Genomic DNA, 13647 nt, shown 5'->3' with positions numbered 1-13647 from the left:
GCTACTACCTAGTTCAACCAGTGGAATGAGGATGACTCTTACCCCAAGTGGACAATGCACAGGAGGTCAAAGAATTTACAAGACCAAGGATCAGAATTGTATTGTGACAGCAAATGAGCACCACATGTGATCAAAGGTGATGTGATAAATCACAAAAGGTGTCATGAAGGCAGGCACTTTCCAGTACATGAAAATTTCAGACACTGAAACCTGACACCAATTATTTTTAGATTCTTTCTAAGAATTTCAGCAGTGTAAAAAAATATTTTCATGGTCTTACTACATAAAAAGCTAACGTGAATAGCTGAAGTTCTGATTTAAAGTCACAAATATGCATACAAATGGCAGTGCAAACTTTTCTACATCTTTGGCTGTATGACATTAATTGATCTTTACCTGTCTGGGACATGACAGAATTAAGATCTACAGATGTTGACAGTATTGGAAAGAAAGGCAAGAAATCTGGGGACAAAGGGCTGCAACACTGAAGAACCCCTTCCTTCTCCCTTGAGCACATCACCTAGAGACCTTTCTCATTGATGTACATATACCATTCACTGAGCTTGGTCACAAACTGCTGTTCCTCTGGAAAAGGGGAAAAAGAAAGGCTTGCTACTTCTTTGCAGAATTCAAAGTTCCCATTCCAGCAACATTATTGCTGCTTTGCTTTGCTTCTCCCACCCTCCTGCCCTCAGACATGTCCTGATGTTTTATTTCCATTGACTTTCTCTTTGTATCAACTTAAAGTTGATTGAATATGTTTAAAACATATCATTGATGAAAAACCTGAGGGAAGAAGGGAAAAGAAGTGGCAGAAAACTGATCATTCCAGTATCAAAATGAAACAGTAAGTCAAAGACAGGAGTGGTAGCCTGCTAAAACCATCCAGCCTATGTTTTAAGTTAATGCCCTACATAGTATTACCTACGTAAAAGAAAGATTCCCCAAAGTATGTCATCCTATGACCAGGGGGGAATTCTGGTTAAAAGCAGGACAGCAACAAAACAGGAAACGTTTGTTTGTTTGTTAGAATGATACTTGCAACATGATGGACAGAGGTCAAAATGATACCTACAGAACCAATATGCACGAAGGTGATCCAAAGTTAGATAACCAAAGCTGAGAGAACTTTACCATCTTAAAACCTGTATAAATTAGGGAATAAGATTTAGTTTAAACTCTTTTTTGTTCATTTATGGTCTTTCCCCTTCATTCTCCTCTGTCTTAACACAGCTCACTGCAAAATGTACAAAAACCTGCAAGGCACAAAAGGAGGAGCTAAATGTTCATAGTACCTTTCAACACGTTCTATTTTGCAATGCACGAATGTCAAAACTTTTCTCAGTTAATCTGCGGTGAGTGCTAGCTGAAAGGTAGAAGCAAGGTGCATTTACAAGCAAGTTAATGGCCACATTCACTTAAACTGCTGTATGGTTTGGTTTTTCTTCTACAGTTGCAGAATTAATCTGACCCATTTTTGATCTCCACCCTTGTAAAATCATTGTTTCACATCTTTTTACTTAAGATACATGAGTTTCTTGCAATTTATCTCCACCTGGAGAAATTCTACTCTATCTATTCTTGTACCCAACATACTTACCCAGGAGTTCTGGCTGGTTTTAGTCACTGTAACAGTCATCTGCAGCCAGTGGTTTACAAACAGAACACTCCTTCGAAATACATTGTTGACAAAACATTTAGAAAGTGAAAAAGGGTTTTAAACTTTTTAACCTTTATTACCCTGTTATCTTACTGGTCTTTCTGTACTCACTGCCACTTACTATGCTAATACGTTCATTTAGTAAATATCCCCATAAAGCAACTAATAGATGGCATCAAAAATTTAACACATTGACTCCAAATTCACTATCATCCTTAAGTATCTTCTCAGCTAGAACCTTGAACTTAAAAACAAACAAACAAAAAAACAAACAAACAAACAAAAAAAACCCTTAGAATTATATAAAGACAGGTTGAAAATATGCTAATTACATTAATTTATTACAAAAGTCCAAACTGATTTTGATTTACACTACATATGTACAAAGCTAGAAGCAGCTCCATATTCATCAAATACATTTTTACCGAGGTCAGAGTCTTAGTCAGACCATTTATGCATGCACTCTAGCCAACATACTGAGCTTCAGGATCAACCCTTCATTGCATTAAGACTTCACAAGGTGCCCAGTCTTCATCCAGGTGTGAAGAATTACAAGTTGTATTCTAATAATAACATCAGTTAGACTGAAGATTATTCCACCCATAGATAATCTTCAGCACAACGTGTAGCAGCATGTCTCTGTGGGGTTGTTTTAATCATTTCCCAGTTTATATTAGAGCCCAGTGGGGATCAGAAGAATCATGTGTGGACAGGGGTAGAGTCAAGTGGAACCACCTGCAGCAAAGGACATCTGCTCACAGGGACAGAGCAGGCACCATGTCTCTTTGCATCTGGCAGCACAGGTGTCAATGAAAGCAAGTTTAGTTTTTGCACAGGCCTTACGCCTATTTTACTATCAATCTTCATGTTTTAATGCCATTAGGTGACACAAACCAGAACTCAACATGCTTTCCACACTATGTAATCCAAATTCTGATCCAAGACCCATTGTGTACTGAACCTGCACAATGTCTACATGAAGTTTCAGAGAATTTGTTTTATTTTGTCTTTCTAGGATAATCAAACGATCATCAGCTGGTTTCAATATAAACAGGTTCTATAATGCCACGGTCCCTTGTGTAACATTCCCCTTTCTGAAACATCTGAATGCCTCCCAATGCATTTGTTTTGGTTTTAATAAGGAAGAATACAAAGAGAAATGCGTTTGAAAGCTTTTAAAATAAATACAGGTCAGGTATTAATACACTTCAAACAAAGCATGGAGCAGCCCTTTGGTCCTGAAAGGAATCTCACAGCCTTGGGCCAAGCTTTAGGAAACTCCTCTCTCTTCCACCGCTGGGTTGCTTTCGGGGGAATGATGTGTTCGGTGGCAGCAGAAGCTGCAGCGCCCCTCAAAACCCCGCACGCCCTCATTTTGTTCACTTAATGGGGTTCCCCCTGAGGGGAGGCTCGCCTCAGACCCGCAGCACTCAACCACCCAAACCGCACCGTGAGTGCCAAGGGCTAACCAGTTGCTTAAAATCGGGGATTTGGAGCTGCTGCTCCAGACAGGGCGCAGTTTCAGGACCGCTTCCCGAGACGGGCTTTCTCCAGCTGCGAGCCCCGCTGCCCACCCGACTTCAAGCGCGTTGCTATATTTAATCACGCACAGCCAGCAGAGAACCTTCCTTGCTCCACAGCAGAGACCTGCGCCCACCTCACGCCCCCCACACAGCTCCTTAAAATCAACCCTGAGGAACCGAGCTCGCTGCGGCTGCGGCTTTGGGCTCGCTGAAAGCCCCCGGGCGAGCAGCGAGGCCGCCTTCCCCAACCCGGAGCCCCCCAACACCGCCCACTGGAGCCTCCCGGGGGTCCCCCCTTCGTCCCCAGGTCCCGGCGCCGAGCGGGGCGAAGGGCGCCACTTACGAAGCCGGGCGGCGGCGGGCAGGGCTGCGCTGGAGGTGCGGGCTCAGCGGCGGGGCTCCCTCAGCGGCGAGAGCCGGCTCGCTCCTCCCGGCAGAGAGCCCCCAGCCATGCCCGGCCTTCCCACACGTGCGGGGCCGCCTCACCCCTCCCCGCCCCGCCGACCCCCTTCCCGCCCTTCCCTCCTCCTCTCCCCCTCGGCAGGCTGTGGCGTGGGTGTCCCCCCCCTCCCCCGAGCGGCGCCATGGTGCCTCAGGGAGGCTGGGGTCCCCCGAGGGGCTTTTCCTTTTTTTCTCTCCGGGCTGTGAGGCGGGGAGGAGGGGAGGCACTCGCCTCAGGACGCTACGAGCCCCCCGGTTCCCCTCACTGGGTGCTGGCACCTCGCAGCCACCCTTACACGCCGCCCGCAGCCCCTTTCCATGCCTTGCTGCCACTTGTCAGCGTTTTCTGCCCCAATCTCTCGCCTTAAATGCTTTGGACTTCTGCCTGTTAGCAGCACGCCGAAAGACGGCTGCAGGGGCTAATGATCCGTCGCCAGAAAAAATATTTTTTTCCACGTGGTTTTAAAGGGAGGAGAGTGTCAGGGGATGCCTCCCCAGCCTTTGGTTAGGCAGCGAGAGGAAAGTCCTCTCTGCAAAACGCTGAAGAGCCTAGCAGCCCTCATGGCTTGAGCCTAGCAGTCCTCACGACTTGAGCCTAGCAGCCCTCACAGCTTGAGTCTAGCAGCCCTCATGACTTGCCGGATGTGTATCCCAGGCTGGCTCTGAGGCATGGTAGGAGAGCATGACCTGTGCGGCTCCACATGGGATTTTGTGGCCAAGCTCCAGGGAGCGGTGGGAATGGAGGGGAAAGAGCCACTTCAGCTCTCTGCATATATCACACTTTGGATGTTGCTTTTCAGATGCATCACCGGCAAAATTTGTCTGAGAGCTGCAAAAAGCACCACAGGATGGGATACAGAACAGGCCTGACACATGTACAATGCTTCTTTTCATTCTGGTGTTATCAATTGGCTTCATAAAACCCTGCTTCTTCCTATAAACATTGTCATTTTTGTTGGAGATGCCTGGGATATGGCAGCTCCATCTGTCCACAGGTTGGGGAGTTTTTGTGTCTCCCTCTGCTTCAGCTTAAATAATTCAGATTGTTCCCCTGGGCCAAATATCCCAAAACAACTCATTTTAGGGCTAAGAATAGTCTTAGGCTAAGAATAGCTAATGCTATGAATAACTAACATTAGGAATAACCAGAATAAATCTTACAATCACAATCTCTCTCCCTGAATATATTCTACTTATATAAGACCTTTCATTTTCAATACTATAGTCAAATTGTTGGGAATATTTTTTAAAATTTTGGCTGTGGATCTGCTTGTCTCTCTTCTGTGATGGTCTGTCACCGTATATGTGGTGTGTGTGCATATGTGCATGCATACATTATACACACACCCATGCATAACCCTACAGTAGTTTTTAAGAAAACAGTGATTCTGTGGACAACAGAACTAGTGACTTGTGAATAAAAGTCTTCATTTTCTTTGTGGTTTTATATGACATCTTTAAACCTAAACCTTCTGCATAGATCTAACTTTCAAAAAAAAAATTTGTATCATTTATATACTACTTGATACCATATAAATACTGCATAAACATGGTAAATATGATATATTTATATAATCAGACCTAGTGCTATTAGTGGATCACACATAATCAGCATTTCACAGATGGGCTAAACTCCTCTGTAAATTTCTATGAACAGTCCTTAAGATTCGTTTCAGAAAATATATGAAAAAGACCAACAATAGCACAGCATCATCAACTATCCTCAGTAAAAGGTAATTATGTTGCACGTGTTTCACCAAAAAATAAGCAATCTTACTTCCAAACAGATTTTATACCAGCCCTATTGTGCTTCTTCCCACTCCACATCCATAAGAGGCCCTGAAGAGGCTAATCCTAAGGATGCAGGCAAAGTCCATGAAGGCCTGGACCAGTTTCAGCATGCCTAGATATTTTGGGTTTGTTTGTTTGTTTTTGTGAGAGGACTTGCAGACTTCAGATTGCAGATTATTCTCTTTTGTTTCATTCTTAGGTCTAAATACCATTTGCCCTTCGGGCAAGGAGTAGTAAATGTAGTTTTCATGATGAATAACCATAATCCTTGCAGTTAAGTAATTAACAGGTTAAGTTTCAGCTATTAGATCAAAGGACTTTTCCTCTGTGAAGATTCCACCTGAAGCAGTCATGTGTGCCTTCCACTGTCAAAACTGCCTATAAAGTGTGAACTTAAATATTTACATCCAATATAAGTGGGTTTTTGAAATGCCATGACCTAAAACACATGGAATAGCCAGATCCTATCTCAGCCCTGCTTATACTGCATTGCTCTGTTAAAAACTGAAGTGGCTTTCTCTGCTCTCTCTCTCTGTGATAGCTTTGAAATGTTGACAAAACCATAACTACTTTTATGAAAAGCAGCAGAGTGTCATGAAACTCAGCATGCATGTTTCTGGGAGGTCTGGTAGTCCTCCACAGCCACAGCTTTCCTTCAGAGGAAAGTCCTTTCCCAGTGACTGCGCAGACAGAGCAAATTGCCTGCCATTGGAACAGCTCCCTGTCAGAGTGACATCCTTCAATTTATGGCTGGCCATATGTAAATATATCAGTCCTGATTCAAATGTTTATTGCGTATTAATGTATCCTGTAATTAAAGCAAAGAGCAGTAAATCTGGTTTTCTGCTTTCACAGCCTCGCTGGGAATGTGTATATCCTAGAGTCAAATGCACAACTGCACCTCACAAACATCCTCACAGTCTAGCTTTAAACAGGCTAGACCAGAAACTAGTACAGCCAGGGAGATCGGTACTGACTACAAACACACCCAAGAATTTTCTGTTTATTTACTAAAGCTTCCTGGCATGTTTGGAGTCAGCAACGAGCCCCATACCACTATTACTGCAGGTAGACAGACAAGAATTAATCCAGGTCAATGAGTTCTATCACTGCTGCCATCGCTACACTGTCAGATACTGCCTGGACTGCAGCATGCTGTCCTTGCAAAGACTGGGATATCATATGGCTTCTTTCAAAAGTAGATCAAATTCTGTTTTAAACTTGGCTGGGCTTTACCTTTCCACTTCTACAGGAGAACTCATTTAGAACTGTCAATCTGAGCCAAGTATCTGTAACTCTGATACTGCCTAATCATGCAGAGGATCAATCTGATGAAAGAAAAAGAGCAGAAGCATATCTGGGGAGTGACTGTTTAATGACTTAACACTATAAAAGTAAATTCATGGCTCAGAATGATTGATTTATCTGAGGAAAAATAGATTGTGGACCATTCTCTTAAACAGTGGTGCTGTGCTTCTATGTAGTTGGACTACTTTTACTATGCTTCTCAGCAGAATCTCTCTTCTTCCCTTTTCTAGATACCTCAGGTAAGTGTGGAATGGCATCAGCCTGTCATCATTAACATGAGCAGTGCAGCAAAGATTTTTTTCATGATGCTCATCAATTTTTCAAGGAAACCATGTTACTAGTGGGAAACATTCAACCAAAACATTTGCCACAAGAAAAGTATTTCTTGCTCCTGCCCTTGCCATGTCTGCAAGACAACAGCTTTGACTATGGGTCTTAACAATAAATTGTCTGCATTGCATAAAACCTTCTGAATGCTATTGAAGAGTAACTCTTAGAGTAACTAGATTTGTAAATGTGAAAGGTGTAGTAAGTGTGACAGTACTACATCATGTATCAGAAGTCAGATGCTATAATACTTTGGCATGATGGAATAAGTTAGACTTGGTTAGTGGGTCAGGCCACTGTTGTTAGATGTTTTTCACCAAATCAAATAACTAGATAGAAGTATGGAAAACTAATAGGCAGTCAATGCGAATGAACAGGGTGGTCACCCATGTACATGATAGTGCAGGAAAGGAACCTTGATCCAGGTGAGGCTTAGAAAACAAAGCTCTGAAAATAGGTGATGTTAATGTAAAATTTAACATGGAAAAAACTAATGAGTTTTAAACAACTATCCTGACTTTTGGAGTCTGACAAGCTCTTAGGTAGGGTTCACAACACTGATTGTAACTTATAGCAGAACTCCAGATATCAGCCCACACTTTTAGGCACATCCTAAAAAAAGGCTCAAAAATGCAGAGAGGTGAGGAAGCAAAGAGGGTAAAGAGAGGGAAATAGTAGATTTCTCCAACCAACCCAGTATTCCCACCAAAGGTATCACTACTTATACAATAAGCTTCACTATGTGTACTTAGCCTTGGTTGCTGGTGCCTTAATTCTCTTAATTCTATTAATAATGTTTTCAGAGAAATTTTCTCTGTAGAAAGGTACCTAGTGGAGCTTTTAATGTCACTGGGAGCTGTGCTGGCTGGTGACTGGAGGGGAGTTGGCTACAGCCCCCTTCTCCACCTAGCTCACAGCGATGTTCAGAGTCAGTGATTTTGTGAGGAATGCAAATATCATAAAAATGAAGGCATTTTCCCTTGCAAGCAGGTTAATACCCATCAGGTCATGACAGAATTATTTGGCAGAACAGAAGTTTCACGATTTGGCTGACTGGAATACATTTAGTCACTAGACAAATAAGGGCTCTTATTGTGCAGGACAGATTGTCCTTTAACCTTTTCAAACACAAACATGGAGGAAAAAAGTTTGCAAAGGAAAAAAAAAAAAGCCAAGAAGTATTTCTAATCTGTGTTAATAAATGTAAAACATTATATTATATTAGGCTGAACAACAACAAAGAAACCAAGGAATTTAGATAAATCACAGAAAATTAGTATATATCTATAAATAACCAATTACCCATTTGCAGGAAAAAAAATATGTATGAAGATTTAGAAGGATATTTCCATGAACACTGGGTGACAATTTTTATTCTTTCCATCAGTTTGGGTGTTTATTTTCTTTAGAGATCTTGGCTATGTAGAGTCAGAAATGAATTATTACTTTTCCATAACAGTAAGAAAAAAAGTTCTGGCAGGACTTGATCTTCAGCTGCATAAAGCAGGCCTGCCATTTGAGACTTCAAGGGGGTGTACCAAGGGGTGTGTAGGGGGGAGTGGCAGGAAAGCTGCAATCATCTTCTGTTTTCCAGCGAACAATGTTGAGGTAACCAGCAAGTATCTCGAGCAACCTATGGCAAGTCTCAGCTGTTGAGCAACTGGGGCCGTGTCAATGAAACTTTAAAAAGTTGAAGGTGCATATGCCAAGAAACTTGCCCAGCCTCATCAGCAAAGAAAATATACTTTTTTTTTTTTTTTCTTTTACAGTTATCTGCAGGTTGCTTACATATTAACCACTGCTTTACAGTCTGCTGTACACAACTACTGTTCACAGGCCCAACTTATTCTCTTTTGGGGCCAGAATTTGCCTAAGTACTTAAGTTTTGATTAGCCATAATGAATCACGAGTTGCCTCACTAAGATACATGAGGTGTCTTGCTGAAGCCGAACCAGACAACGTGAGTTTTGGCACATTTAAAGAATGAAATGTGCTTTATGGGATTGTGAGGGTTGGCTTCTTTTCATCTCTTCTAGTTTTCCACATGAGCTGTGCATCAAAGTGACACTTTAATTTGTTTGCTAGAAGAGGAGGAGGTAATCCCTTAAATTAGGATGGTTGTGATTTTGGTTTTTGAGTCTTTCTTAGACATGAAACAGGTGCAAGTTTTGCAGTCTGTGTAGAGGGGCTTCTTGAGTTCAGAAACTACATGCATTACTGATGCATGTATGCATTGTATGGATTAGTCAATGGAGTTCTGCACAAGATCATCTGCCACTGGAGGTCTGTCTGGTAGGAGACCAGCCAAAAGCGAACAGTGTAACATGCTCCAGCAGAAGTGAAATGCTAAAGCTTAAACTGGAACTCCTTGTTAAATGGGGCACTGCAGAAGTGATGCTATAGGATGCCATTGTCAGCATCAATTCTGCAAGTTTAGTCATCAGTATGAACAGTATGACTTAAGGGCCTCAGATACTAAACTGTCTTGAAGAGTCCAAATTTTCAGTGTAGGCTGGGAGAAAGTATCCTGCCTTTGATTTGCAAAGAAAGCTCCAATAACCAGATACAGATGCTGTCTCATTCAGCTTCCAGGATGTCTGAACAAAGAGTTCATACTTGAGAATGAACCTTTATGTAAAGATACTCAGGTTATCTTTTAACAAACAAGTTTTTGATTCTGGATTCTGGTAACTATTCAAGTCGAGCTTTGTGTCACTGCTGTTAGTTTTTTCCTGACATACAAACTTGATCTTTGAAAGTCTGGTCAGTCTCTTTGGCACTAAGTGGCAACTATGCTGTGTGGTCACATTGTGAGAAATGTGAGCTGCTCCACACGTTTCAGTCAGCTTGTTCATTTCAATGCCAAAGGCAATTCTACATCAATGGCAGTGCTCTTCATTAATTAATAGTCTCCTACATCGACTTTTAGCGAAGGTATTAGTTGCAGTTCTGCACAGTTTCACACTGCATCCTACAGCTCCTACCTACCAGAAAGACCCTCCAGCTTTCTTAAATTAGCTCCTGTGATCCAGCATGTCTCTATCACTCAGAGAACTGACTGAAATTTTTACAAAATCATTTTTCAGAGCAAAGCACTACTTTTAATCAGCTTTCCCAGGAAGATTCCACTGACCTTTGGGTTGCTGTGTAGTCCCCCCACACAGCTAGTCTTCCCCTTCTCTGTGGCCGAAGATGTGAGAGAAGAACTTCCCACAGGAAAAGGGTGGGAGAGAGCAGCCAGATGTGGAAGACTTAAACAGCCCTTCTGCCCTTGGAAAAGAGAGAGTATAAATATATACTGACACATTTTTAAGTTCAGCTCTGCCTAGCGTGGTGGGAAGGAAATTGTCTGAATCATTCAGTCCCAGTTATACCACTGGGGAAACCATCATGTTAGCACACTCTGCTCCCTCTCTGCACAACAACAACATTCATTAATTACTGAAATATTCCCCGGGGAAATGAATGTTTACAGTCGGGGCTTGTAATTGACTACAGAGATGCCACAAATTGTGTGATTAGGTACTTCGTGTATGTCTTCGTTCATCTGTGTTTGTGTGTGTATATGTTATATGCAAGAATACATTATATATATACATGCGCTGAAGCTGTTGAAAAGAACATGTTTGCAGCTACTTTCTGATGAGACAAAGCTAAATTTTTAAGTGGGAAGGAAGAATGAAACATGTTTTGGATACTGCACAGAATTTCTCTTTGTATTTTTTCCTCAGAAAAAAACAGGTAACCTCCTATAACTGCCACCGGATTTTGCATTTTACCTTCTTGTTCACTTCTTCAGCTGATTAATGTAACAGCACGCATCAGCAAAGTGGTCGAATTGTTCCACTCCTATGGTTGCTTTTTATCAGCAAGAGATGACATGATCATTGATCATCCTGCAAAATTATTTGAGCCCATCAGAGGGAACCTGGTAATAAATCTATTTAGGTATTGTTCACATGATGGATTTGTGTGCACCACCTTTCTTCACACTGCTATTCATTTCCTCAAATAAATATGATTCATACACTATTATTCTTTTCTTCTTTTGATATGTATAATGTGGTGAGCTTAACTGAGCAGCAAATGATGGAAGACTTTATTTTTCTCATGGCATCCATACTTGTAATTTTTCCCCCTTCAAATACCCGTGTGTGTGTAACTGCTGTCCTTCAGGATGAGGGAAACTAGTGTCACTCTATGGAAAATCTTTATGGAAACTCTATATGGAAACTCTTTATGGAAAATCTATGGGAAATCTTTAATCAAAACTGATTAAATCCTTTAATCAATAGGAGAGACTGCTGAGAAACCAGAGGTGCTGTATCTTCTCCTACTCTTAAGTCTGATATCTCCTGTGAACTCCTAAGATTGTACTGGCCTGAGGAATAAATACAAGACCCGACACTCTAGGGAGAGCTTGGAGTGCTTGTTTTAACCAAATAAGCCCATTTGTCTGAGTAAAATATTTTGCTGGATGTGAACTGTGACTGGAAGTAGAAAAAGCCCATTTCAGTTCAGAGCTGTGTGCACTGAAATGCTGGAGGACACGGTTCTGGTAATGTTGCAAGATTTGTTCTGTCACTCAGCCTGTACTAATGTTAAAGGTAATGTGTCCAGTGATTCAAATAGCAGAGGGAAAGGCTTAATTTGGAACATTTCCTATCTACGGTAGTACAAACAGATGCACATTCCTTAATGATGTGCTTTCACATTTGTAGGGACCTCTGTGGAACTCAGGGGCAGAATGTGTCCCCAAGAGCCAACTCACAACTGTAACCACTTATGCAGGAGGAAGAAACACTCTATCAGGGAGAAAGCACTGAATCCTGGCTTTAAATATGGGTATGAAAAAGCTTCCCTATCTCTGTGATCATAAAAGCTCGGGTTGGTAACTTTCTCAACACTGATTTTCTAATCTTCCAGATTAAGTTTGCTTGTCCTAGTATCCACATTGATTTGCAATATTCTATATGGATCTTCATTCACATAATAATCAAATTGTTATTTTAGTCATTTTAATTTGTTAGAGGATTTCATTTGCACACAAATGAAAAAGTATATGCATATTCGTGTTATATATCTAAATTTACATCATCGTTTTTATTCTTTGGCTGATTTTTGCATCCATTAAAAAGATGATGCAAGATACATGATACACTAAGCATACTAAATACCTGGAAACTGCAAAGAGAAATGTAGTCAGAGGCTGCACAGAGCCGCCAGCGGTCACAGGAAGGTTGCCCTCATCAAAAGTTGCCTTGTGGTGTACATACACCGCGCTGCAATCTGTAGCATGAACACTTCCAAAAGAGATTTTTATCCTGGAAATTGAAGGCTGATGGGATATATGATTGCAGCATATATTTCAAAGGGTAACTTTTGGGAAGAGAGAGGAACTGTTTAGATTGGCAAAAGAACACTTTGGCACAAGCAGCCCATGGATACATTTTGGCTGGGATGGATGAGTCAGTATCTAATTCATAAGAGTGATGTGGAGAGGGGGAAATAAAGGAACTGGTTTTAAAATGGAGCTAGCTGAATATGTGAAGATCATATAACAGAGTAGTTCGCAATAGCTGGGGGCTAAGCATGATGAACCAGGAAGTCCCCTTCAGTCCTTTGTCTTTTGGAAAGGGTGAATATATTTTTAATTGCTAAAGTAGTTTTGGAAAGCACAGTCTATGTTTGTAACATTGCCTGGGAAACATTAGGCCTGAGCACACAATTCTTTTTTTTTTTTTTTTTTTTTATGTATGCTTTTTATAAGCATGAGCACACATGGATTGGATTTACTTCCCAATAGAAGGAGTTCAGGAAAAAAAGAATTGTTAGTACTACCACAAGAAGAAAGACACGCAACACAGAAATGAACTAAACTAGCTGTAACAACATTATAACTATTTGGATTAGCAGCTCAGCTCTAAAAGCTGTTTGAGAACTTAGCACCCTTGCAGGTGACTGCTGGGCTGTACTGGTCTAAGAGCAATTCTTTGCAGTGTAATTTGATTCATCTCTTTTCACTGTCAGGACTAATATAGAGTGTGACCTATTAACCTCAGTGCTGAAGGCCTTCCAGTCCATTTGGGTCTGAAAAGTAACTATATTCAGGGAGAGAGAGTGCTGTGAGGATTGCTGTTGGAGACAAAAAAAATGTTCTGCTGTGGTGAGGAAGAAGAGGCAGGAAATCTGCAGTGATATGTGCTGTATCTGCAGAGTCCTGACACCACCTATGAAGAAATGAGGTGATCAATTTTGTAATCTATAAGATAGTGTTCATCTATTTCAACTGTTTAATACCATTTATGTATTGAATTGTAAGTCTTGAACCACCTGGGATTGTAGCTCTTGAGAAAAGGTGTACCTCAGGCCCTGGAGAATCTGGAAAGTCACCTGTCCTGCAGGGCCTAGCACTCTCCAAAATTAATTATAAGAAAGAGAGCCTACACTCAGGAAATGTGTGAGAGGGAATGGAGAGAGGAGGGAACAAAGTGAAGAATGAAAACAGGAGGGCATCTGCCTCAGCCAGTGGGATCTCTGAATGTGAATAGGACTGAAATGCAGAAACAAGGTGAGTACCCATCCAAATGCCCCCAG

The 13647-nt window shown here is 41.6% G+C and overlaps 1 protein-coding gene across 2 annotated transcripts in view; it reads right to left on the bottom strand.

Annotated features, from left to right (window-relative positions):
- Positions 1 to 3665, bottom strand: part of SLC7A2 (solute carrier family 7 member 2) — a 51455-nt gene extending 47790 nt beyond the window's left edge. The window contains exon 1 of one of the 2 annotated variants that reach the window (XM_027456179.3): positions 3527 to 3665. The gene's annotated coding sequence lies outside the window, so the exon portion shown is untranslated. The remainder of the gene's footprint in view (positions 1 to 3526) is intronic. The other variant, XM_027456177.3, reaches the window with a different exon arrangement.
- Between the last annotated feature and the right edge of the window lie 9982 nt (positions 3666 to 13647).

The sequence above is a fragment of the Anas platyrhynchos genome, chromosome 4 (genome assembly GCF_047663525.1).
Source record: "Anas platyrhynchos isolate ZD024472 breed Pekin duck chromosome 4, IASCAAS_PekinDuck_T2T, whole genome shotgun sequence".
NCBI lineage: Eukaryota > Metazoa > Chordata > Aves > Anseriformes > Anatidae > Anas > Anas platyrhynchos.
The sequence above is the reverse complement of the archived record's forward strand: the minus strand, read 5'-3'. Positions and strand labels throughout refer to the sequence as shown.